Source organism: Mustela putorius, unplaced genomic scaffold, assembly GCF_011764305.1.
Source record: "Mustela putorius furo isolate JIRA1106 unplaced genomic scaffold, ASM1176430v1.1 tig00003949_pilon_pilon_pilon, whole genome shotgun sequence".
Classification (NCBI taxonomy): Eukaryota; Metazoa; Chordata; class Mammalia; order Carnivora; family Mustelidae; genus Mustela; species Mustela putorius.
The window spans coordinates 4,964,219-4,989,099 of record NW_025422093.1 but is presented as its reverse complement, the minus strand read 5'-3'; positions in this window follow the sequence as shown (position 1 = coordinate 4,989,099).

The window sequence follows — 24,881 nt, the reverse complement described above, 5'->3', positions numbered from 1 at the left end:
ACCTTCCCCAGCTTCAGCCGTGGGTGACATGGTCTTTCTGCTCTGCTCCCATGGCTAACTGTCCTAGTCACTTTAGGTCGCCATCCCAAATTCCCCGATGAAAGAAGCTATTTCGCCTAACCTACCCTTTAAATTGATTCCATTTGTATCCATCGTCCATCTGTGGTCCAATCTACTGTGTTGCACAGTGGGGACAGTGGGTGTGCACTGGGGAAAAGGAGTCATACAATACGTAGGATCCTCCAAGTTAAACGTGGGGATATTAAGCCAAAAAGAGAAGGTGGAGATTGCAGACAAAGTAACTGGTTTTCTGGTACAGTACAACCTCAGGATTATCAGGAAATAGCCCTTTCTACTTTCTTTTCTTTCTAGATTTTCCCCCAAATGCTTGCTGATGTTTCAGATTTTCTTCACAGGGTCAAAGATGAAAGATTGTTCTTTCATGATCGGAGATAGGTCTTAAAATACCAAAATGCACTGGAGATGTTAAAAAGAATGTTGATTCCCACAAAAGTAAAAATGGCTGATGGGAGGTCCTTTCTCTGAAATCAGGGGATTGTAGAACACAGGGGAGAAAGCAGGAAGTAGCACAGAAAGGGGAACCAGGGAGATCTCTGGGAAATGGCACCAGAATCCCAATTTTTACCTGGGCTGTCATTTGCTTGCTTGCTTGTTTGTTTTGTTTTTCTGTTTGTGTTTGTTTTGGGCTTTTGCCCCCAGGCTTCCAAGGCTGCCTCAGGGAGGGGGAACTCCTATAGCATCTAATGACCTGTGCTGTCTCTGTGAGAAGCCGTGAATGAAACCCCAGAGCCATCAGGTCTGGACTTTTCTAAACATCGTCAACTAAACACTCTCTCAGCAGCAGCAACACACTCACATACCCAGCTGTCATGGAGCTGGACAGAAGTTCCATTAGCAAGACTTTGCCTCTTAAAATGCAACTTAGCAACAATCTTCCTCCTTTACTTGAGCTTTCCCTTAGACCTTTAGTCCAACTTCAGTGTGTATCAAAGTACTTCCTTCAAACACGAGTGAACCTAGTAACAGATATCCTTCCAAGACGCCAAGAGATTATAATGCTCTCCATTTCTGGAATCCAGAAAAGGAAGATGGAGACCAGCAAGATAGAGAAGTCACCCTCACGAAGGCAAGGCGATAGGAAGTGAAAATGACACAGATGAAAATGACACACAAATGGTTCTGGCTGGCAGAGAGGGCAGCCCCAGGAGAGGAGGCGCTGAGAGTTTGGCAAGGTGTGTGAGAGGCAAAGGTTCAGAGATGGGAGAGTCTGGTGAACGATCCCTATCTTCCTGGGTAGATAACTGGGGTGGGGGGAGGGTGGCCTTTGGAAAGGAGAATGATATGGGAGAACCAGTGTCAAGGAATATTTATTCCCAGAGAAGTGGAGAAGCCCAAGCTATGACTTCAAGAACTGGAAGATTTCAAAGCCAGGACAACTGGGAATTAACCAAGGCCTTAAAACCAGTCCCTGACAACAGGCCAGGCTGAGAATGACTCCTAATGTCATCTTAAGATCTCATAGAATTTTAGAGCTAGAACAACCATAATGGGGGGACCAAAAAAACCCTGTTTCCTGGTATCACTCAGCATTTGGGATTGCTTTACCCAAGGTAAGTGGCAGGACATTAATATCAAAAAAGCATATGCCTTGTCCCTACAGCATCATCCCCTTACCCCAAACCCCCTCCTCCCTAGTTTCCTGATGTCATATCCAGGCATCGTGAGGTGGAGGGGAGGTTATATAACTGTCCAAAGTAGTATAGAACATGAAACAATAAATAAGCTCTGTAAATTGTGAAACATGAGTCATGATTCTCTTTGTTCTTCATCTTAATAACTGCATTTTTGAAATTATATACTTTTGCTTCGTGATGGAAATCAAAAACAAAACAAAATTTTAAAAACCCTCTAAGTGCCCTCTCATGGAAGAACCTATTTTCTCGCATCAGGCCTCGGCGATTGCTATTGAAATAATAGCTGACGGTTTCTAAGAGTCCATCGTGGCAGGCTTTCAAAACCACCCACTTCTATACCTGTTTTAGAGAAGAGGAAACCAAAAATAGAGAAACAGAGAGGTGAAGTGGCTTATCTATGGTTACCTGGTCACCATGTGTCACATCCAAGACCTGAGCTCAGGCCCTTCTCGTCCAGAGTCCACGCTCTTGCTCCTCTCTGTGGCACCACACTGTCTCTCGGGTCTCCTCTCCGAGCAGAGGTCAAGAGAGATCCCCAAATGCAGCAAGCCTGAGGTCGGCCACCTGCTCCACATCTGGCTGCCTCCCAGCTGACATGCTCATGTTACAGGGAAACTTCCTGCTCTCCATCTGCAGGGGCTCCCAATGATCCTTCTCTCTTCGGCTTACGCTCTGATATTTGAAGAGCACTTCTTCCAGCTGCTAGGTGCAACCTATGACCCACTCTTGATAAGGAAAGAGAGAAGCAGCAGGGCCTCAGGAAGCCTGGAAAAGTATTTGTACTCCTATTAACTATCTAAAAAAGCTCTTCAGTTTGGGGGCAAAAAGAATGTGAGATACACATGAATGAATGGGCTGAGGCTCATCTTGATAGTACGGGCTTAAGATTGTGGGAGAAGAGGCTTCCGGGCCCTCCAGTCCTCAGCAGGGTAGTGGGGGTGCTCTCCTCTCTCTCTAGATGAGTGAGGTTCTAGCGGTAAATGTTCTGTTTAGATCAGACCTGGGCTATGTGATGGAGACACAATGACAAAAAGGCAAAATCTGTGTCTGTTAGGAGATTACAGGCTGCTTAGAGAACGGAATACAAGAATATGAAAGGTCGGCTCTGAAGTTTGATTGATAACATTTTTAACAAGATTGAGGACACCTGGGTGGCTCAGTCAGTTAAGCAGCTGCCTCTTGATTATGGCTCAGGTCATGTTCTCAGGTCCGGGGGTTGAGCCCTCTGTCAGGTTCCCTGCTCAGTGGGGAGTCTGCTTGGGATTCTTTCACTTTCTCTGTGTTCTTCTCCCCGCTCTCTCTCTCAAATAAATAAATAAATCTTTAAAAAAAAAAAAAGCCAAAACTTTGTATAATGATTTCAGTAGATGCAGGAAAAACATTCAGTAAAAAAAATAACTCGAGAAACAGTAGTAAAAAGAAGCTTCCTGCAATTGATAAAGGGTATCTACCAAACCCATCAAAAATCCTATATAATTTTCAAATATTCTTTCCCATTTTCTTTTCAGTGTTCCAAAATATTATAAGCATCTTTATTTAGCTTAGGAATACGTCAATAATGTCTATTATCACATCTGTTATTCAACATTGACTTGGCAGTCTTAACCAACACAAGAAAAGAAGAAAAGAAATTATAGCAAAGATCTAAGACTGGAAAGGAAGAGATTAACTCTCATTTGTAGCCTGTCTAATAACTTATTTCAAGAAGCTGAAAGAGTTAATGGACAACCTTTTATAAATAATAAGAGTTTAAGCAAGGTAGCTGAATACAAAGGCAAAACAGAAAACTTTTAATAATATCTGGCAATTGCATTTCAATGCACTTCCTGCATTTCAAAGCACTCAGATTTGTCTTCATTTGTAGAAGCTCCCCCAAATCCTGTGAGTTTGATTAGATACATCATCATCATCAGTGGCAGATGCATCGTTCATATTTGACAAATGTGCAACTGAGGCAGACATTGCACTTTTTCTTTTTTGCACTTTTTCCTTTTTAAAGAAATAGATGTGTGGGGTGCCTGTGTAGCTTAGTTAAGCTTCTACCTTTGGCACAGATCATGATCTCAGGGTCCTGGAATCGAGTCCCTCATCACTGGGCTCTCTGCTTAGTGGGGAGCCTATTTCTCCCCCTCCCTCTGCCCCTCCCCCCGTGCTCACGCACACACACTCTCTCTCTCTCTCTCAAATAAATAAATAAAATCTTAAAATAAAAAAACCCTGATGTGTAATTTATATATGTCGATATTTATACCTTTTGGTATTACGGATCTATGAGTTTTGACAAACATAGAGTCATATAAGAACTACCACAATCAAGATAAAGAACAGATCTGTCCCCCCACAAAAGATTCTCTGATGCTCCCTTTGCAGCCAACCTCTCTTCCCACTCTCAGCCCCTGATAATGACTGATCTCTTTTCAATCCTATACATCTGTCTTTCCTTCTGACATTCTTTTTTTTTTTTTAACTTTAGCTTCATATAAATGGAATCATATAGTATGTAGCCTTCTGCATCTGACTCCTTTCACTTAGTACAGTGCATTGCACATTCATCTATGGTGTAGCCTGCTGCAGTAGTCAGTTCCCTTTTATTACTGAGTAGCGTTCCATTGGGTGGATCCCACCAGAGTTTGTTCATCCATTCAAGCCCTGAAGGACATTTGAGTGTTTCCAATTTGGGGTGATTATGAACACAGCCACCCAACAATTTGTATACAGGTTTTGATGTGAATGTAACTTTTCATTCTCTTGGGTAAATGCCTAGGAAAGGGCTTGCTGGGTCAAATGGTAAGCATGTGTTTATCTTTATAAAAGACTGTCACAGTTTTCCAGATCAGTGGTTCCATTTTGCATTCCCACCAGCAACGAATGAGAGTTCCAGCTGCCCTGTATCCTTGTCAGCACTGTTATCAACCACATTTTTTAAACTTCAGCCATTCTAGTAGGTGTGGAGTAGTATCTCATTATGGTTTTAATTTCTACTTCCGTAATGATGAAAAATATTGAACATCTTTTCAGGTGCTTATTTGCCACATGTATATCTTGTTTGATAAAGAACAAAGAGGTGGAGAAAAAAGATCTGTTCAATGTTTTGCCTATTTTTAAAAAGTGGGTTTTTTTCTTATTGAGTTGTAAGAGTTCTTCATATATTCTAGATATGAATCCCTTATCAAATATGTGCCTAACAAATATTTCTCCCAGTCTGTATCTTGTGTTTTCACTCTGTTAACAGTATCTTTGTAGAGCAGAAGCTTTTGATTTTGATTAAGTACAATTATCATGTTTCTTTTTTGTACTGTGTTTTTGATGCTATAAATATGAAATTATTTGTAATAAGTTGTAAGTCACAAAGATTTTCTCCTAAGAGCTTATAGATGGTTCCTGATGAATCTAATCCTAAAACTTAGATTCTAATCCTAAAACTTAGATTCTCTGGGCCTTCATCCATTATTCAGTTTTACCACATCATGATCCTACAAAGTAAGTAGCATAGATTAAGGAATAAAAAAGATAATTATAATGCTGCCTTTGGACATAGAGATGCAGCTGTATCATTTAACAGTTAATTTTTCTCTAAAATTCTCCTATATGTTGTTTTGCTTCAACAATTCAAATAGATTTCTTGACACAAGGACCCGGCTCTAAAATGATGACCATGTCCATGTCCAGCACTATGGGTCCCATGGGAGAAATCCCGTTGTACTCAGTAATGCAGCAGATTTCATTTCCAGAACGTGCAGATTTCATTTGCACGTTCTGGACCCTTCTCATTCAGCTAACCAAGAGCTCAAATCAGTGCTTTTTTCAACTGGGTTGAGTCCCACACGAGAAGGCTCTCTACACTCCAGTAGTGGGGCCACTATCTGAGTGATTCCAAAGAGGAATTAGCATCTTTCAGACGATTCTAAGGCCTCAATTGCTACTTGCTCTCAAATCCTCATGGCAAAAGACAGATGAACACAGGTTTATGAAGAACTTGAGGAACCTGAGGCACTGGGAAGAAAAACAACACAAATTCTAAGAAATCTGGTAATTCAGCTAAGCCTGGTAGAAACAAAAGGGGATAAATAGGGCCTTCAAAGTAAGCATTATGGGAATAAATGGCCAAACCAAAAATTCAATAGATTTTAATAGAAGTATTCTGGAAGTAACTGTCAAAACTTAGATAAGAACTCCAAACTCCACATTCTTAGCTTGATGACGAATGATCAGAGACACAGACCTCTGATCTGGGGCTGACAAATGCTTCCATGCTGAAAAACCAGGCTCCAGTGTTACATTCCTTTGGTGCTGTTGGGTTGTTGCTATCTCACTCAGCAAGGAAGAGGTGAGTAAATATTACCTTCGTTTTCAGTTAGGGAAAGGAGACAGTAGGTAAACAGAGTAATAATGTGTGTGACAGGGAGAGGGAGTGGTAGGATGAAGACACTCCATCCTCTTAAGAAACATAATATGTCACAAAAATCCACTAGAAAAAACAGAATAGAGCAAACACCTCCATTAAAAAAATAATAAACTCTGAGAGAAAAGAAGACTCGGGAAGACAGCTTATTAAAACGGTTTTTCCTACTTAATGATAACCTTAAGTTTCATCAAGGTTGTAGTAGGGTTTCAAAAATATTTGGAGGAGCAGGGTATATGGACAAAGGATTTCTAAACAAATGCACGTTTTTTTTAATTTTTAATTTTTTAATAAACATATAATATATTTTTATCCCCCGGGGTACAGGTCTGTGAATCGCCAGGTTTACACACTTCACAGCACTCACCATAGCACATACCCTCCTCAATGTCCATAATCCCACCCCCTTCTCCCAGCCCCCCTCCCCCCAGCAACCCTCAGTTTGTTTTGTGAGATTAAGAGTCACTTATGGTTTGTCTCTCTCCCAATCCCATCTTGTTTCATTTATTCTTCTCCTACCCCCTTAACCCCCCATGTTGCATCACCAAATGCACGGTTCTAAGAGTAAAGACTTTTTAAGTAGGTAACTTCTAAGGTGAAATTTAAATTATGACATTCTACTGTTACTAAAAATTGTTATGGCTTGCCATGTGTAAGTGAATGGTCCAACCAAATGGAACTCGAGCCATGATGTTAACACACCCAGGAATGGAATGAGGATGGTACACTCAACTTTATGGAGGTTACTATTAGGAGGACTCATATGGGGGCATCTGGGTTGCTCAGTGGGGTAAGCCTCTGCCTTTGGCTCAGGTCATGATCTCAGGGTCCTGGTATCAAGTCCTGCATCGGGCTCTCTGCTTAGCAGGGAGCCCGCTTCCTCCTCTCTCTCTGCCTGCCTCTCTGCCTGCTTGTGATCTCTCTGTGAAATAAATAAAATCTTAAAAAAAAAAAAAAAGAAAAGAAAAGAAAAAAAGGACGACTCATATGGAAATTGCTTTGTAGTTTAAAGTTGGCAAAAGATCAACAGTTTTATCTGGTTCAACTTAATTCTGAAGCAGAGTTAAACCCTGTTGTGTTCAGTTTTCTAGTACAGTATATTTCTAGTTGATACTCATTTTCCTAACAGAAGCTTTTCCTAATGGGCCCAGTCGCAGACCCTGACTCGTGAATGACTCAGAGGGTTCTTCCCCTTCAGACCAGCCAAGGGCCCCTGCGCCCCTCAACTACCTTAACTTTCATCTTCCCCTTCTTCAACCACCTTCAACCACTTTCATCATCCACTTCAAATACTGACAACAAAATGCAGTCATGGTGGCATGGATGGAATTAGCACTTCACGTGAGCTGAGTTTTTTGGAAATGTTTGTGCTATTTCCTCGATTCTGGAGAGACAAGGGTTTCATGTTTTACCTGCCAAATGTGTTCTGTGTGTTCAATAAGACCTCTCCTTTGGGGAAAGTAAAGAAATAGAGACCCAAAATGTATGTGTGACCTTTCCTCTTAGCCTATCTATTGCATTTATTTTTCTATCTTTCTATCTATCTATCTATTGCCTTTAATTGACTCATCTAATAGAGAACTGAGCAGCTGTCATCTGCCCAGTACCGTACCTACCACTGTTGAATTTCCATGTGGGTGGCCAAACTAAATATACATCTAAATGGGCTAAGTCACATGACTTAAAACTTAAGTAATTAAGCAATGCATTTCTGAAGTCATGTTGTATTGACATACAACATGGTACAAATACCAAGAGACTTATTCAGATAGTATTTTGAATCTAGGAGAATAGGTCTGTGGCTAGAGAAATCTTGAGTGTCTTCTGTTGAAGAAACAACAGCATTTACAAAAGAAGAGACCAGACAAGAGATGGTTGAGGTAGGAGATCCAGGATCAACAAAAGCATGGTCCCAGGAAAGTTTATGAGGATCATGAATAATGGTGTCTATTATTTAGCATGTAGACAGTCAGGTATAATCCACCATGGGGCAGTCAAGTGTAAAGGATGGGTACATTTATCATTTGTTAGTGGAAAAATCCACAAATGCAGCAAGAAACAAAACTTCCTTTGTTCTTTGCACTCTTTCTGTGCTCTCGTCTCCTCACTCTCCCTGGGAGCTGAGTCTGGGTGATGGGTACTGAAGTCTCCCCACCGAGTTGGGAACTCCTCAATATTTCCGGCAGTGATCCCAAGTTGAATAGTACAAGCCACAACCAACTTTCATGTTCCTATCATTTTTGCTTAAATACTAGATTTTGGGGTGTCTGAGTGGCACAGTCAGTTAAGCATCTGACTCTTGGCTTTAGCTCAGGTGATGATCTCAGGGTCATGAGACCTAAGGCCTGCGTCAGGCTCAGTGCTAAGTGCAGACTCTCCCTCTCTCTACCTCTGCATCTCCCCTCCCTACAATATAAACAAAAACAATTTTTAAAAAATAAAATACTAAATTTTAAGCATTAAAAATGTGTCCATAATTGATACCTTCTTTGGTAAGTTTAGCTGTTAAAATGAAGGCAAACGATTAAATAGTTTGGAAGACTCCAAAGGACCAAGCAGGTTGTCACTTCTCTATTCAATTCAGCAGCCCTTCCTATAGATGGTTAGTGAGTTCATGGGGAACACCCCTTGGGTGTTTTTATTTTAAGAGAAGTCATGGAGGATAGGTCAATGACTTTTACCCAGAAAATTAATTTCTCATGGTAGAATTTTTGACCCTCAGACCCATAATTGGAAGAGATGGTTTAGGACCGGGAAATCTTTCAAATACCATTATATTTCAAATAGCTACTTCTCGGCCCTGAAGGGAAGTTATCCCTTATAGTGATAATAATAGAAAGATAGTAGCCTCTTCTCCTTCCTTCTGACACTTAAAAGGCTTGAGCTAGAACCTCTCTTTGACCCTGGGTAAGTCTGGTGCCTACTGAGATAGAATTCTGAGACCTGGATTTCTCCAAGAGAAAAAAATAACTTGGGTAGTTGAGAAAATTATAGTCACAGTGTAAGCATCCATTCACAATGGCCAGTCTCCATGAGCAGATCTTGGGAGACAAGGAAAGGCAAGGCTTCCCAGCCTTGGCCTCACTGCTGCAGCCTCCCTCATACTAACACAAATTCACCTGGGCATGGAACAAGAATGTTTGCATAAAGACCAGGACTAGATGGGCAGCCAGCCTCACTTAGAAGAATGTAAAATGGGGCTTTTTCTCTTGCCCCAGAATTTTCCCAAACAACAGGCCCCCAGCACCCTCTTCCTAGAGATAGCGGCCACCCCCGCCCCAACCAACTTACTAAATATCTGTAGAACCAGCCTTCTTATGGGAAACCACAGTCATTCCTCCACCTCATCCTGGAGTCCCTTCCTCAGAGACAGAGAGCTGGCAGAAGGGAGAGAACCAAGGGTCTCAGGTCAGCCTTGCAAGTATCCAAAGGGCTCACCACAGCAGCCTCACAGGGAGGTCATCTATGTGAGAGGCAATTCCCTTGAACCCCCTGGGATGACTCAATAAACTGCTTACGATCCTAAAATCATCACTGCACATAGCATCTACCCAAATCATATCCCATCTAAATAACACCCCTGGAACACTCAAATGCAATTTCTGCTCAGAGCAGTGTGCAGTTACCTCTGTAACTTAATCGTTTAGGGAACACTTGGTCTCTTTCCCCTTAACAAACCTACCTTCCTTCCCTTCATTTCTACCAAGGTATAAATGACTTTAAAAGTTAATGCTTTAAACAGTCAGGAGAGAATTGAGAAGTTCCCTGGAACCTTCTAGTAGTCTCTGGATCTCTAATTAAAGGCTCTGGCTGACTTCCACGAGGTCATTCCCCACCCTGAGGGCAGTCCACAAGTCTGAGTAATGCCTGTCAGAGCCACTGGGTGGCACTGGAAGGCCTGAATTGTAGGCAAGAGGGAGGCTGAAAGGAAGAGGCAGGAGAGTCAAGGTGGTCAAAGGAGATGAGAAGGAGAGACATGAAAGAGAGAAAAGAGAGCTAGAAAAGGAAGAGTAGGCCACAGGCAACAATTGCCTTGTGGAGGCTCTGTGGCTCCTCTGACATAGAACAATAAGATGAGCACGTTCCATCCATCTTTACATTCCCAGTACCTAGCTTGGGATCTGGCACTCCGCTGATGCTCTGGGCCTGACATCGGCTGAATGAATGCTGCAGTCCCTCCAGGAAAAGATCCTTCAATGGGAAGGTTGAGGCAGTGTGCATCTGAATCCTCCATCCTATTGTTCTGGGATAACTCAGTTGAAAATTCTAAGAGTGGAACCTCACTGTGGCTCTCAACTAATGGTAAATGCTTGCCTTGTAGAGAAACAAAGCAGGAATATCAACGCACACCAAGGTTAGATTACCCAGGAGTTGACAACCTTATTCTGTAAAGGGCTGGATAATAACTATTTTAGTCTTTGGGAACCCTACTTGTCTCTGGCACAGCAGCATAAAAACAGCCCCTGACCGTTGATAAATGAATGGGTGTGGCTGTGTGCCAATAAAACTTTATTTATGAACAGAAGCAAGAGGTAAGATTTGGCCCAACATTTGCCAGACCTTCAGTGTTTTGGGTTCTGAGGTAATCTTTCTGGTTTCTCCAAATTTGCTGTTACATCCTCTTTGACCCAATACCACCCTTTGAGCAAATGACCATCCACTGGCCTCTCTCTGAGTCTGTGTTGACTCCATGAAATTAAACTGTAAATACTTTGGAATCCAGGAGTCCACATAGATGGCTTCAATGTACCATAAGGGTTTCTATCTTTCTTAGCTTCCCCACAAAGGCATAGATGGAGAGATGTGATTGGTGCCAAGTTGCAGAACATGAAGTCTTTGGGGAATTATCCTGCTGGCTACAGTGGACCAAATTCAACCAGCCTGGGAAAGGTCAGACCCAGCTCAGACTGTGAAGTAACTAAATTTTGTCTTTAGAACCTTCTAGATACACACTATTCATCCTCTTTCAGTAGTCAGTTCCCTCATTCATGGTCCCTGCTCTCACTCTCATCAAGAACTTGATTCCTCACTTAGCTAAAGTAGAATTAACATATAACAGATTAAATAATTTCCTATTGTGAGATATTCACAGTTTAATAAGGCTGAGAGCATTTGAATAAAGGGACACAGTCCTAATGATGGGATATTATACCTCGTGGGGATGATTTTTTTTTTATTAAAGTGGATTCTGCTTTGATCATGGTCGGTGGGAAAATCCAGGAGAACCACTGAGTAGGGGCCACTGTATATAGCCCTGTGGCTTTACAGAATTCCATGAATTGGGATGTGAGTGACATCTTTTGGCATTCTGTAACACAGTGTGTGTGTGTGTGTGTGTGTGTGTGTGTGTGTGTGTATGTCTCGCAGTTCCTACGAGAGGCCAAGTTCCTTAAGGAATAAGTAACTGAAATGTAAGTTTGTAGGTTTGAGTTTTCCTCCTTGGAATATGAGGGATGTTGACATGGGTGGGAATTTTTTGCATCCTAGATGAAATCAAGCACTCTGAACCAGAAGAAAATGTTATCTCTTTCCCAAGAGAGAGGTTTCCTCATATCGTTGATCATGTCAGGTGCTTCTTATATATTTCAAAATCTCTGTGGCCCCACCTCTCACTCCAAGCACTGCAGCAAAAACCAGTTCCTTAAAGGTTTGGGCCAGCATCCTGTTGGACAGGACAACAAAGGGATTCAGTGAAGAAATGTTTCCCCCTTTCTTCCCAGTGCAGATGCTTCTGAGACCACATTCTACAAAGTTCCTCAAAAGGTCCTGGAAGGATCAAACACCAGTTGCCCACAGCAGGGGCCAGTTCCAAAAGAATCTTGGCATTGACTCCCCTATTTCTTTTTTCCCTCTCCTATCTTTCTTCACTGCTCCCTGGGATCAGATGGTAAATAAGTCACCTGCATAAAGGCCTTTGTCTGAGGCTCTGCTTTGGGGAGACCCAGGCTAAGACACTGTGTTTGTTCAGTTGTCATGAGAAAACCTGTTGTCGGACACAAACTGCTACAGGTTATCCAGAGGCAAAATTGCCTGCTGAGAAAAACACCTTACTCTTGGGCAGTGGCTTTCAGAGCACTTAGATGCAAAGCACTTTTACATACAGGATCTGAAACACAAAGATTATCTATGGTGTCCCTACCCTCCCTCTCCCACTTCTTACTCTTTCTGGGTGTCAGCGTCTTCTACTGTCCCTCTCTCTGACAGTTCCAGTTCTGGACATCAACAGTGCCCACACTGCTAAGTGGGCCAGAAGTGGTCATGGACTGGTTGCTGGCTACCCATGTCTTGGCTTATTACGGCCCATGAGGTGGCCACGTGAGAAAGATTCTACCCAACTAGAAGGATGTGCTAGCTCAGGCTTGTTCAAAATTTGGACATGAAAATAGATGAAAGATTAGCTAGTCCATGATGACAGTGGAGGAGAGCAGATGTGCAGAAAGAAGCAGACTCAACACAAGGAGACCATGCAGCCCAGGAACCAGGGATCCTGCAATGTTCCCTTAGAGCAACGTCAGGCTCCAAATAGCTTTGAAATTCTTGGTTCGGCCCAGGTTTCCTTACAATATCTGCTACCTAGTAGGTCTTCTTCTTTTTTAAGTGGGCCTACACATGTCTCAGCTTTCTTATGAGCAGAAAAACCTGGGGGACCTGGTGCCCTAAACCTGTACTTTCTCCCCTCAAGATCCTGTTTTCCTCTAGGCCAGCAGTAAACAATGATATCTAATAGGCGTCATTCTCTCCATTGTCATTCTCTCTAGAGGTAGGGGTTCACCTTGAAGGGGTGATACCAAGGCACTGGGGTAGGCCAGCAATGGAGAGATTTGAGGGAAGTGAGGATAGTTGCAGTGACCCTTGGATGACCCTGTGTAAGCAGCTGCTCAGACTGTCTATTTGCATCTCCAGCTTCATGGTAGGAATTCGGTCCTGGAGAAAATGACAGGGATCTATTCACATCTGGCAATTCTTCCACACTGGAATGTACATTCCACAGAGGGCTGAGCCTGTGGCTTCTTAGCGGCTCCGCCAGTGACTAATGCCCATGGTATAGAGTCTACATCCCAAATTTTCTAGGATTATCCAGATTTCAAATATGTTGTCCCAGGGTTGCGATAAATCATTGATCTAGCCCATAAGTTCCAATGATTAGTAAATAATTGCAAAATAATTTGAACTAGTGGGCATTGATAAGGATGCTCTTGGATTCAAATGATAGGAATCTCACTGGCAGAAGAAATACTAATGGTACGTGGAGACACAGGTATACTATGTGTCTACAGCTGCCTCGATGCCATTTCCTACTTCAAAGTCATTTGAAATATACTTAAAGTCTTTGAAATCATTATAGAATTTTATTTTACTGTCAAAATGTATACAAAGAAAAGGAGGAAAAAAAAAATAGTTTTAAAGGGATCCCACAATAGCAATATTGCTCTTGGAAGAAATGTGACAATTCAAAAGTAACATTTTGTCCCTGATACACTATATCTCATCAATTTAAAGATGTACATTTACTTAGAATTTTACATCTCTGAGATGAGAGTGCATCTTTTTCCACTGATGACAGTGCATTTTAATCAAAAACCTTTCTTTTCTTTCCTAGTGCCATTTAAAAATGGTACATTTTATAATTAATGACATCTTAGCATCAGTAATGTACAGCAATAGTGATGTAAATGTTACTCAAAGTGGAAAATTTGATAATACTTCTTATATCAGGTAAACACAAACTGGCTATCAGCCCTATAGCATTCAGTGTTATCTGAAGAAATTTATTACAAATATGTCTTTAAAAATGCAGTGTGTAGCAACATATATTATTATGTAAGACACAGTTATAAGTTGCATATATTTAGACTGAATCTCTGATTTCCACCCTGCTCAAACCCAGTTCTATATCAACATGAATAACAAAAAACAAACAAACAAACTTTTGTTCCAGAAGTTCCAGGTATGGGGCGAAATATTGTGCCTCATCATTATGGTAGATTAAGCTTATTGTGAGATAAAAAAAATTGCCTCTATCATAGCGTTATGTCTTAAAATTTAACACTAGAGTATTGGCATGTGAATGGACCTATAAATCAATAGATCAGAATTGATAATCCAGAAACCAATCCTTATATTTAGTCAACTGATTTTCAATAAAAAGGCCAAGGCAATTAAATGAAGAAAGAATTGTCTTTTCAATAAATGGTGCTGGGACTACTGTATATCCACATGCACAAAAATGAATTTGAGCCCTAATTTCAAACCATATAAAAAATTTACTCAAAATGGATTCTATACCTAAATGTGAGAGCAAAATGATAAAAGCTTCAAAGGAAAACATGGGAGAAAAAAATCTTTTTGATCTTGTTAGGCAAAGAGTTTTTAGATATGACACCAAAAACATGATTCATGAAAGAAAAATTCAGTAAACTGGACTTCATCAAAATGAAATTATTTGTGCTTCAAAAGACCCTATTAAGAAAAATGGAAGAGACAATCCACAGGTGGGAGAAAATATTTACAAGTCCCATAACTGATAAGGGACTTGTATCCAGAATATACAAAGAACCCTTACAATTCAAAAAAAAGAAAGCAAACAACCCAAGTAGAGTGAGCAGCCATTTCACCAAAGAAAATGTATACACAGCAAACATGAAAATGAAAAGATGCTCCACGTATTTAGTTATGAAAGTTGAAACTACAATGAAATACAACTATACACCCGTTAAAATCGATTTTTTAAAAATCCCTGATAAGGATGCAAAACAACTGGAACTTTTCTTACATTTCTGGTATAGCTGATTTGGAAAAGAGTTTGGCAGTTTTATTATAAGTTAAAAAGCTGCTTATCACTCAACCTAGTAATCTAATTCCTATACATTTACCCAAAAGAAATGATAATTTATGTCCATACAAAACCCTGTACACAAATGTTTATAGTGATGTTGTCCATAATAATTCAAACCAGGCAAAACTCAAAACTGGTGGGTGGCTAAACAAATTCATGGTAGAATACTAGTCAGCAGTAAAAAGGAACAAACTACTACAACCTGGATGAACCCCAAAAACATGATGCCAACTAAAAGAAACCAGGTGCAAAGAGTTCTATATGATACAATTCCATTAATATAAAAAGGTCAGAGAACACAATTTTACAGGTGCAGGAAGTAAATTAGTGATTGCCTGAGGTTGAGGGGAAGAATGGAGGTCCACTATAAACAAAATTGAAGGATATATTTTGGATGATGGCATGTCCTAAAACTGGATGGTGGAATTGGGTGAACAACTCTTCAAATTTACTAAAAAAATCATTTAATTGCATATGTAACATGGATGAATTTCATATAATTGGAAGTATACAATAATAGCTCAATAAAGCTGTTTTTTAAAATTATCACTGGAATTAATATGAAAATTTTTGACCTTGACACCTGCCAACTAATGGGTATGTGGTTGTGGTGGTTGTTTTCTCGTATGAACTCTATGACACTTGTTGATAAGATTATTGATATGGTCATATAACATTATTAACACTAACTTTGGAGGTATAAAACATACATTCTAAGAATATTTATTGTAAATTTTCAAATAACTACAGCATCACATTGATGAGGATAGATGTCAATGGCATAAGCTTGAAAGAGTTAAATGAATAACACATCTGAAGCTCTTCCAGTTCATGTGGAAATTGATAGTATAAGATACTGAAATATTTTCATATTTATAAACTACTAGTAGAGACACTGAAATCATTTTGTAACTTTTATTCAACTGCTTTACAGACAAATTTGACTATGTTTTAATATATGATTTCTAAGATTCATGCCTGTCCTTGAAGGAAACCAATATTTCGACTTGTATAAGGTCAACTTTATCAGTTAAAAATAAGTGGTTCTTAAGAAATTTTATAGATCTTGAGTCATAATTTTCATATTTATTTTACCAGTTAGGGCAAGCCAAGTGTTGTAACAAAACAACCTCCAGATCTCAGTAGCCAAAGACAATAAAGGTGTATTTCTCACTCATGTCATAGTTCAGTGGAGGTCACTGAACTATGACTTGCATCTAGTCATTCAGGGATCCAGGCTTCAGTAATGTTAAGGTTTTGCCACCTTCTATTTCCTTAGAATTTTCTTCCTTATAGGATTTTTATTGGAAAGATGTAAATTTTTATTAGCCAGGTCTGAAAGTGGTACGTATCACTTTGTTTCACATCCCACTGAACCCAGTCACTTGGCCACATCTAGCTGCAAGCGACTCTGGAAAAAGAAATTTAGTTGTATGCTTAGGTGGAGGAAGAGAAAGCAGATATGGCTGGGCAGTGACATTTCTGCTTTACTGATTCTTGTCACATGATATTATTATTGATTTTTAAAGTATTTTTTTGAGATTTAATTAACATACCATGAAGTTCATCATTTTCAAGACTACAATTCAGCAGTTTTTAGTATATTCACAAAGTTGTAGATTCATCACTGCTATCTAATTTCAGAGCCCCCAAAAGAAACCCCGTACCCATTACTAGTCGTTCTCCACTGTCCACTCCCCTGGCCTCTAGCAACCACTAAAGATTTTCTATTCTAGACATTTGTTAACAATGGAATTATGAAATATATGACCTTCTATAAATGGCTTCTTAGTACTGTTTTTGAGGTTCATCCCTGTTATAACTGTAATGTGTTGCAGTTGTAATGTGTCAATATTTTATTCTCTATATTGCTGAGTAATATTCTATCATAAGGATATAACACATTTTGTTTATCCATTCCTCAACTGACAGACATTTGGATTGTTTCCACTTTTGACAATTATGAATTACGTGGCTATGAACATTCTTATCCAGGCTTTTGTGTAGATCTATGTTTTCAGTTCCCTTGGGTACATATCCAGCAATCGGGTTGCTAGGTCATATGATAACTCTATTTTTACATTTTGATGGACTGTCAAGTGTTTTCCAAAGTGGTTGCACTATTTTACAATCCAACCAATAATATATGAGGATTCTGAAAGTTCTGTATCCTTATCAACACTTAATTATCTGTCATCTTTATTTTAGCCATCCTAGTGGATGTGAAGTAGTATCTCATTGCAGTTTGTTTTTTTCTTTCTTTCTTTTTTTTTTTTTTTAAGATTTTATCTATTACAGAGAGAGAGACCACAAGTAGGCAGAGAGGCAGGCAGAGAGAGAGAGAGGAGGAAGCAGGCTCCCTGCAGAGAGCCCTGCGCGCGGGGGGGTGGGGGGGGTGGGGGGGGCTCAATCCCAGGACCCTGGGATCGTGACCCGAGCTGAAGGCAGAGGCTTCACTGAGCCCACCAGGCGCCCCTCATTGTAGTTTTGATTTCATTTCACCTACACTAATAATGTTGAACCCACTTTCAGGTGCTTATTGGTCATTTGTTTATCTTCCTTGGAAAAAAAAGTCTATTCAAATCCTGTGCTTACTTTTGAGTGAGCTTATTTTTCTTTTTACCATAGGGTTTTAAGATGTCCATACATGTTCTAGATGATGGAAATTCCTTGTCAATTCCCTTGGTTTGTAAATATGTTATTCCATTATATGTTTTTCTTTTCACTTTCTTGGTAGTGTTCTTTGAAGGACAAAGATTTCTTTTTCTTTCTTTCTTTCTTTTTTTTTTTTTAAGGTTCCATTCAGTCATTTGACAGAGAGAGATGCAGCGAGAGAGGGGACACAAGAAGGGGGAATGGGAGGTACAAGCAGGCTTCTAGCTGAGAAGGGAGCCCGACACAGAGCTTGACCCCAGGACCCTGGAATCATAACCTGAGCTGAAAGCAGATGCTTAAGAACTGAGCCACTCAGGCACCCCAAGGACAAAAATTTTCACTGAAGAATTGCAATTATTTCTTTATTTCTGTCCATTGTGCTTTTAGAAACCATTGCCTAAATCCCAGTTCACAGAGATTCACTCCTAGGTTTTCTTCTAGGAGTTTTATAGTTTTAGCTTTCACATCTAGGTCTATGATGCATTTTGAGTTGATTTTTTTTTTTTAAAGATTTTATTTATTTATTTGTCAGAGAGAGAGCGAGCGAGAGCGAGCACAGGCAGACAGAGTGGAAGGCAGAGTCAGAGGGAGAAGCAGGCTCCCTGCGGAGCAAGGAGCCTGATGTGGGACTCGATCCCAGGACGCTGGGATCATGACCTGAGCTGAAGGCAGCTGCTTAACCAACTGAGCCACCCAGGCGTCCCTTTTTTTTTTTTTTTTTTTATTTTAAAAGATTTTATTTATTTATTTGACAGAGAGAAATCACAAGCAGGCAGAGAGGCAGGTAGAGAGAGAGGAAGGGAAGCAGGCCCCCTGCTGAGCAGAGAACCCGATGTGGGACTCGATCCCAGGACCCTGGAATCATGACCTGAGCCGAAGGCAGCGGCTTAACCCACTGAGCCACCCAGGCGTCCCTTGAGTTGATTATTATGTAAGTTGAGGTAGGTGTCCAGCTTCATTCTTTTGCATATGTGTATAAAGTTATCCAAGCACCACTTGTTGGAAGATTATTCATCCTCCATTGAATTGTCTTGGCGTCCTTCTCAAAAATCAAATGATGATAAGTGTAAGTTTATTTCTGGACTCCCAATTCCATCACATTGATCTCTATCTATACCTATACCAGTACCACTCTGTTATAATTTCTATAGTTTTGTAGTAAGTTTTGAAATTGGGAAATGTGAATCCTCCAACTTTGTTCCTTTTCAACATTATTTTGACTATTCTTCATCTTTACCATTGATTTTTACAATCTCATTTCCAAAACTGGAGAGGGAAAAGGGCAGGGCAAGGCACTATTCAGATAGAAACTAGAAAATGTTGGTATTGAAGGCAAATTTGTGATAAGGTGTGCTCATACAAGAATTTTGGAGAAACTTATTTTTGTTTTACAATGAAAAATTCTCTAAGAAAATTGTTACTGATAATAGCCACTGTGATGTACAATTTTGTAGTTATATTACAGGAAATTACATGTGAATGGTTTTAATCATTACCACCCTGAGGACATAAAACTTACCAGTCTTCATGATTATTCCTGACTTATTAGGGCAAAAAAAGCTCTAAATGGGATAATCGAGGGGAAAAATTGTTTTATTCTTTTTGCAAACCTTTCATTGCTTCATTATAAAATCCCATTTTTAAGGGATTTTGTGTCTTTAATGTAAGGTGAACTTGGTAGTTAATTGGAACAAGGTAAAATTATCTTCAAAGAAGGAAATAATGGTGCCTAGATTCCTAAATTCTTGAGCGCTAAATCAGGAGATGGACACATTCATCCCTTTACCACTGAACAGAGAGTTAGAGGAGCCACTTGTGACCTTTGAAATGATACAATACCTCTTGGTTTTCCTAATGATTACTCAGAGATGTGCCCAAAGGTGATTGCAAAGCACTGGGAGCAAATAATATTGAGCAAGTGGGGAGGTTGCACCATGTGAGAGGAAAAATAGAGACAGGATTTAGGATGAGACAGCCATGGATTTCAAACATCGACTTCTAACTAACTGGCTTTGTGAACTTTGGAAAGATATCGAGCTTTAGTTTCATTATCTCTAAAAATTGGTAAATAGCTCTTACAGGATTGCTGTGCAGCTTAACTGATTAGGTGAGGCAAGAGATGCAATAGGAACGTACCTGGGAAAACACCCAGCATGGATCAGCCCTCAATCAGTCCACCTGTGGACAAATGAGGAAGAAGACCACACAAATAATATCTTAACTGCATTGTTATGATCCATTTGGCATTTCTTCCCATGAAATCTTATTCTTTCAATAAAAATATCTGTCAAATATGATTCACAAAACATGATCTTTTTATATCTTTCCGACAAACTTTCCTATAAATAAACAAATCATTTTTTGAAAGTCTCTTTTGTCAACTAAATCGTCCTAATTCCTGGTTAGGAAAATCACATTCTTTTAACACTTTAGGACTCGGTGAATACCATGGATTTGACAATCAAGCTTCAAGTTCTCAATGAGGAAGTGAGACAACCAGAAAACAGGAAGTTAAATGTGTACAGAAGTATATGTTTTGGTTGCCCATCTGAGGATGAGGATGTGGTCTTTGTGTCCAAGGTCACATCTATAGTAGAAAGTCAAATAGCCCTGATTTTAAGTTACAGCTTCTATTGCACAAAAGAATCTGTTATTCACTCACACCATTTCCTTGACAACTGTACCTTGCACACAACAAGTGCTCAATACATGTTTGTTGATGAATGACTAAATGAGCAAACCACAGCAGGGATCACCCAGCCCAGGAGTTTTCAAATATGTTTGTATTCATGGACTCTTTGTTCAAACAAAATATTTGGTGGATACCCAATATCACATGCACAGGCAAGGAGGCCTCTCAATGCACTCAAGGATCCTCTAGATTCCAGACAGCAGAGTGGGGAGCTAACCTCTCCCAGCTTCTCATTTCAGAGATGGGAGAGATAAGGACCCAAGAGGTTCAGGACTGGCCCGGAACTTCTCAGCGGAGGCTAAAAGTTCACTCTCAGACTTGGGAATCCCTGTGCCAGTGGGGAAAAGGGCACATTCCACCAAGGGTTTGCATCACTAGGAGGGCATGTGGACTCCCTGGGGCCATCCAGGTGGCCTTACAGAGGAGTTGGTATCGGTATCGGTTGCTTATCCAATATTCAGAAGTGCCACTCATTCTATGGTGCAATAAAAGACTTTAAGCTGTGTCACTGAGGGCTCCCCGACAGCAAGATTCTGCTCGTGAGCTGTAGCTATATGACCTCCCAGCTCTCCACACAGAAAAGAAATTGGTCCCCAGTTTACACATCCCCAAATTGTTACTAAAAGAAAGGGAATATGGATTTTGGGTGGGGGACCACTTGTGTCCAATGAGTAGATGAGAATTTAAGAGGTGAATTTGGATTTGGTAGCACTAGAATCCTTCCAGATTAAAGATTTTATGAGCATGCAGTCAATAATCTCAATTAGTTCTAAGAGTGGAAGAGATATCTCAACCTGTGCTTTTTGTCTTGGGTCTTTATATTTGCTCAAGTCACACCCTGTTATTTCCTCCATCCTTCACCCCTCCTCTTCCACTCCTGCTCCCGAGATCCTGCAGAAGGTTTGCACCACGGAAGGCCTGGAGTCCAGGCACTTCTCATCTTCCTCCATCCAGCCGGCTAGGGGCCAACCCATCCATGGGATATAGTTCAGGATCTGCCCCTTCCCTTGAGCCAGAAGCTGGTGACTTCCCTCTGCAGTCTCTGCTACCATCTCCTTGCTCCTTCTCCTCCTCCGTGTGTTCCATCATGATGGAGACGGAGAAAAGAGGCCCTCATAGAGCCTATGAATCTATGAATCTATGAGATTCCCTCATAGGCAGGTGTTACAAAGTCACAGGGATGAGATTACTGTGGGATTTAATGCTGGCCACCAAACCATTTTTAACTACACAGTCCCGGATAATATACAATCTCTTAATGGACACACGGAAACAGTAACAATGACAAACATTTGAAGACACCCAAAATGTGCCTGGCAGAGAGAGCTCTACCATACCTGCAGGTGCTCAGGGCAGTTTGAGGGCTGTGTGCCCAAAGTCTCTGCTGTTTTTTCAGTCTGCCTAAAGAGGGAGCTGTTTCCTTAGAATGCCTGAGCAAAGGGCCTGCACAGCCATCCCCGGGGGTTTGCAGGACCGCAGCAGCCAGGGCTCTTCATAAAACTTCATGTGTTACCGAACAAACCCGTTACCCTGTCATCATTAGAAAAAAAAAAAAAAGAATTGTGTCCACTAAACAGACAAGAATCCTAAGAGTAAGGAGACCAGACATCCTGATCCCATCTGTCTGATGGTCCTCACCAGGTTCTGCTGGGTAAGTTCTGTTCCACTCAGGTTCGGTGTCCTCGTCAGTAAGGTGGGCACAGGACACAATCCCCATCAATTTTGCTGGGTGAGTGAGAGGATTTAGCTTGGAAAGGTTGTCACGTTATAGGGTGTGAACTTTAGAGGCTGAAACACCAGGCTTGTACCAAGTACTCGCCACAGGGCTATGGCCACGTTTCTCACCTCTCCACCTCTTGAGTTTTTCATGTGTAAATTTGTAAATCTAATTTGCACTAAACACTCAGGATTGTTGTAAAAAATAGATGAAAAAATCCACAAAATGCATTAAACAGGATGGGGGTACTAGTAAGCTCTTAAGGAATGGCAGCTTTAAAAAAATGTAGGTGTTGAAATGCAAATGTTTTTAAACCCTGTCATATTATACCCAAGTGAGGTGCATGATTTGGTTTGGTTCTCCCACAAAGATAAGACAATAGCCTAGAAGGAAAGACCTGTTTCTAGTCCAAATGGAAACACCGCTTGGCCCTAATCTCTTTAGGGCATTTCATTGAAGGGAAGGCACCCACGCCACATGGATGTGAAAGAAGGGAGCTGATGTCTTGTCTATGTATCTTGGAGAGTCACTATCTGTGTGCTTTCTCTGTCTGCAACCAGGCATTCATTCATTCAGTAAACATTTATGGAGCCACAACTGAATATGTGCACTGTTAGAGTCTATAGAAAGATGAACAAGGTGTAATTCCTGCCCTCAAGAAATCTATAGTCTAGTTGAGAAAGATGAAAAGATAAATGAAAAAGCACAGCTTGCAATGTGTACACATAGAAAGGACCATTAGCCTGGGCTATAAAGAGGGGAAGGTCACAAACCTTCTTGGAAGAGAGAATGATCTAAATATTAACAGAGAACATAAATTTGCTATTTGAGGTAGGAAGGTAGGGTGTTTCAGGTGTGAGTTCTCCCATTTCCTCATCTATAAAATGTAGGAATTCAACTAGGTGATTTCTAAGATGGCTCTCTGAAGAAAGGGGGATGGGAAACAGTGAACAAGGGAGACTCCTTGCAATAAATCTCACTTAGGGAATCTTCACTTTGCACATGGACGTGATGGAACATAGTACCTTCAGGAGTTGCTAGGTTGCAAGCATGGGTTTAAAAGCAAGGAGTGAAGTTGGATTGTGATGAGGGCATAGGTATTTAGAAAAATCCATCTGGAGCTGTGTGGAGAATGGATTGAAGGGGTGGTAGCAAAGAAATGGATGGCAAGATAGTTAACTGGAGGAGAGGGGTAGGACGTGACTGAATCAGGGCCAGAGGCAGATGCAAAGGTGATTCAAAAGAGGAAGCTAAGTGCAAAGGTATTTAGGAGGTCAAATTGACAGGATTGGATGACTTGATGGAGAACAACAAAAAGAAGTTAAGAATGACCCCCAGGATCCTGGCTGGGTCCATGGAACCACCTCAGAGCACCCTCACCAAGCATTTAATGAATGCTTCCTTTATGCACCATCTATGATCCACATTCTTTCCAAAGTGAAATTTACAATCAAGTTGGGATATTGAGACATGTTAACATTAGGGGCCCGCCATCTTTGTTTTCAGCTTGGACTTGTTCTGCTGTTGTTTTGGAAGGGAGGAAGGACTAGAATGACTTGGAATGACTGCAAAATCATTGAAGCCTTCAAAAGGAGAGGTCAACTGTCATTGGATAGATGGCAGACTTTTCCATTTATGAGTGATGGAAGCATAAAGGAACTAGGCTTTCTGGAAGTTAGACAGTAGTCATTGGAAACCCTAAAAGTGAATATTTCTACTTTTTGGAATTTAGATAAGAAAAACATTAATTAAGATACACAAGGATGAGCCCAAAGGTTTATTTCAGGGATGTTTATTGCAAAGTTGTTTATAATAGTGAAAAGCTGGAAACAAGCATTACACACAAAAATAGTGCCCAGCCTTAGGGGACAAAAGACAACCTAGCTCTGTAGCAGAGGAATTCTCAACTACAAAAAAAGGAGATGTCCCAGTAACCGAAGGAGGCTCTTACAGTCATGTATTGACCAACATGTTCTTTTTGAATTGAGAATAGGGGCCTCACAGACAATATACAATTATACTTCTCAAAAGGGCCTTCCTTTCCCTCGTTTCTAGCTCCCAGGCACTGCTAAACTGAGCAGTAAACATGTCTGAGACTTGTCCCCTCCACCAGTCAACTTTCCCTCTGTTGTTTCCCCCACCCCCTGAAGGCTTTGCTTCATGTCTGAAAGTTCAAAGATGTACTGAGTCACATTGGGTGAGTAGCATTAGTCTAAGAATAAGAAAACTGCCTCTCTTACTTGAACTTTTATTTATTGAGTACCTACCATGTGTCATGCCTTAAGCTAAGCCCCAGAGAGAGAATGATAAATGAGACACATTTCCTGCATATGGTAGACACCGCCTGCCCAATATCAATTCCCCCTTTTGCCTTGTTAACCAAACCTTGATTGTATTATGAATTTGATATGCCCAATTAAATAAATGTGTCTCCAATTCTTTTTGCCACTGTAGGCATCCATATAATTCCAACTGACCAAGGAGATGCAAACCAGAGTCATATTAAGTAGGACTTCCAGAAAAGCTGGAAAGGGGCAAACTTGGTTAGTGACTACTTCATTATCCATCCCCTCTATGTTTTTTCCAGCCTGGAATATATGGTAAAGGAGCAACCATTGGGTGACCACTGGATGACAAACATGAGGGAAAAAAAGCCACGTGATAAAGATAGGAACCTGGATTTCTAAAGATATTATGGAGTTATCATAGCAATCTTAGTTACCACAAAAAAAATTTTTTTTTAATTAACCCCTAAGTTTGTCTAAGCTATGGATTAACTGGGCTTTTTGTTACTTGCAACTGAAAAGAATCCTAAGAAAAAATATGTGGGATGAGATGGGGGATAATGTAGGAGAGGTAGGAGC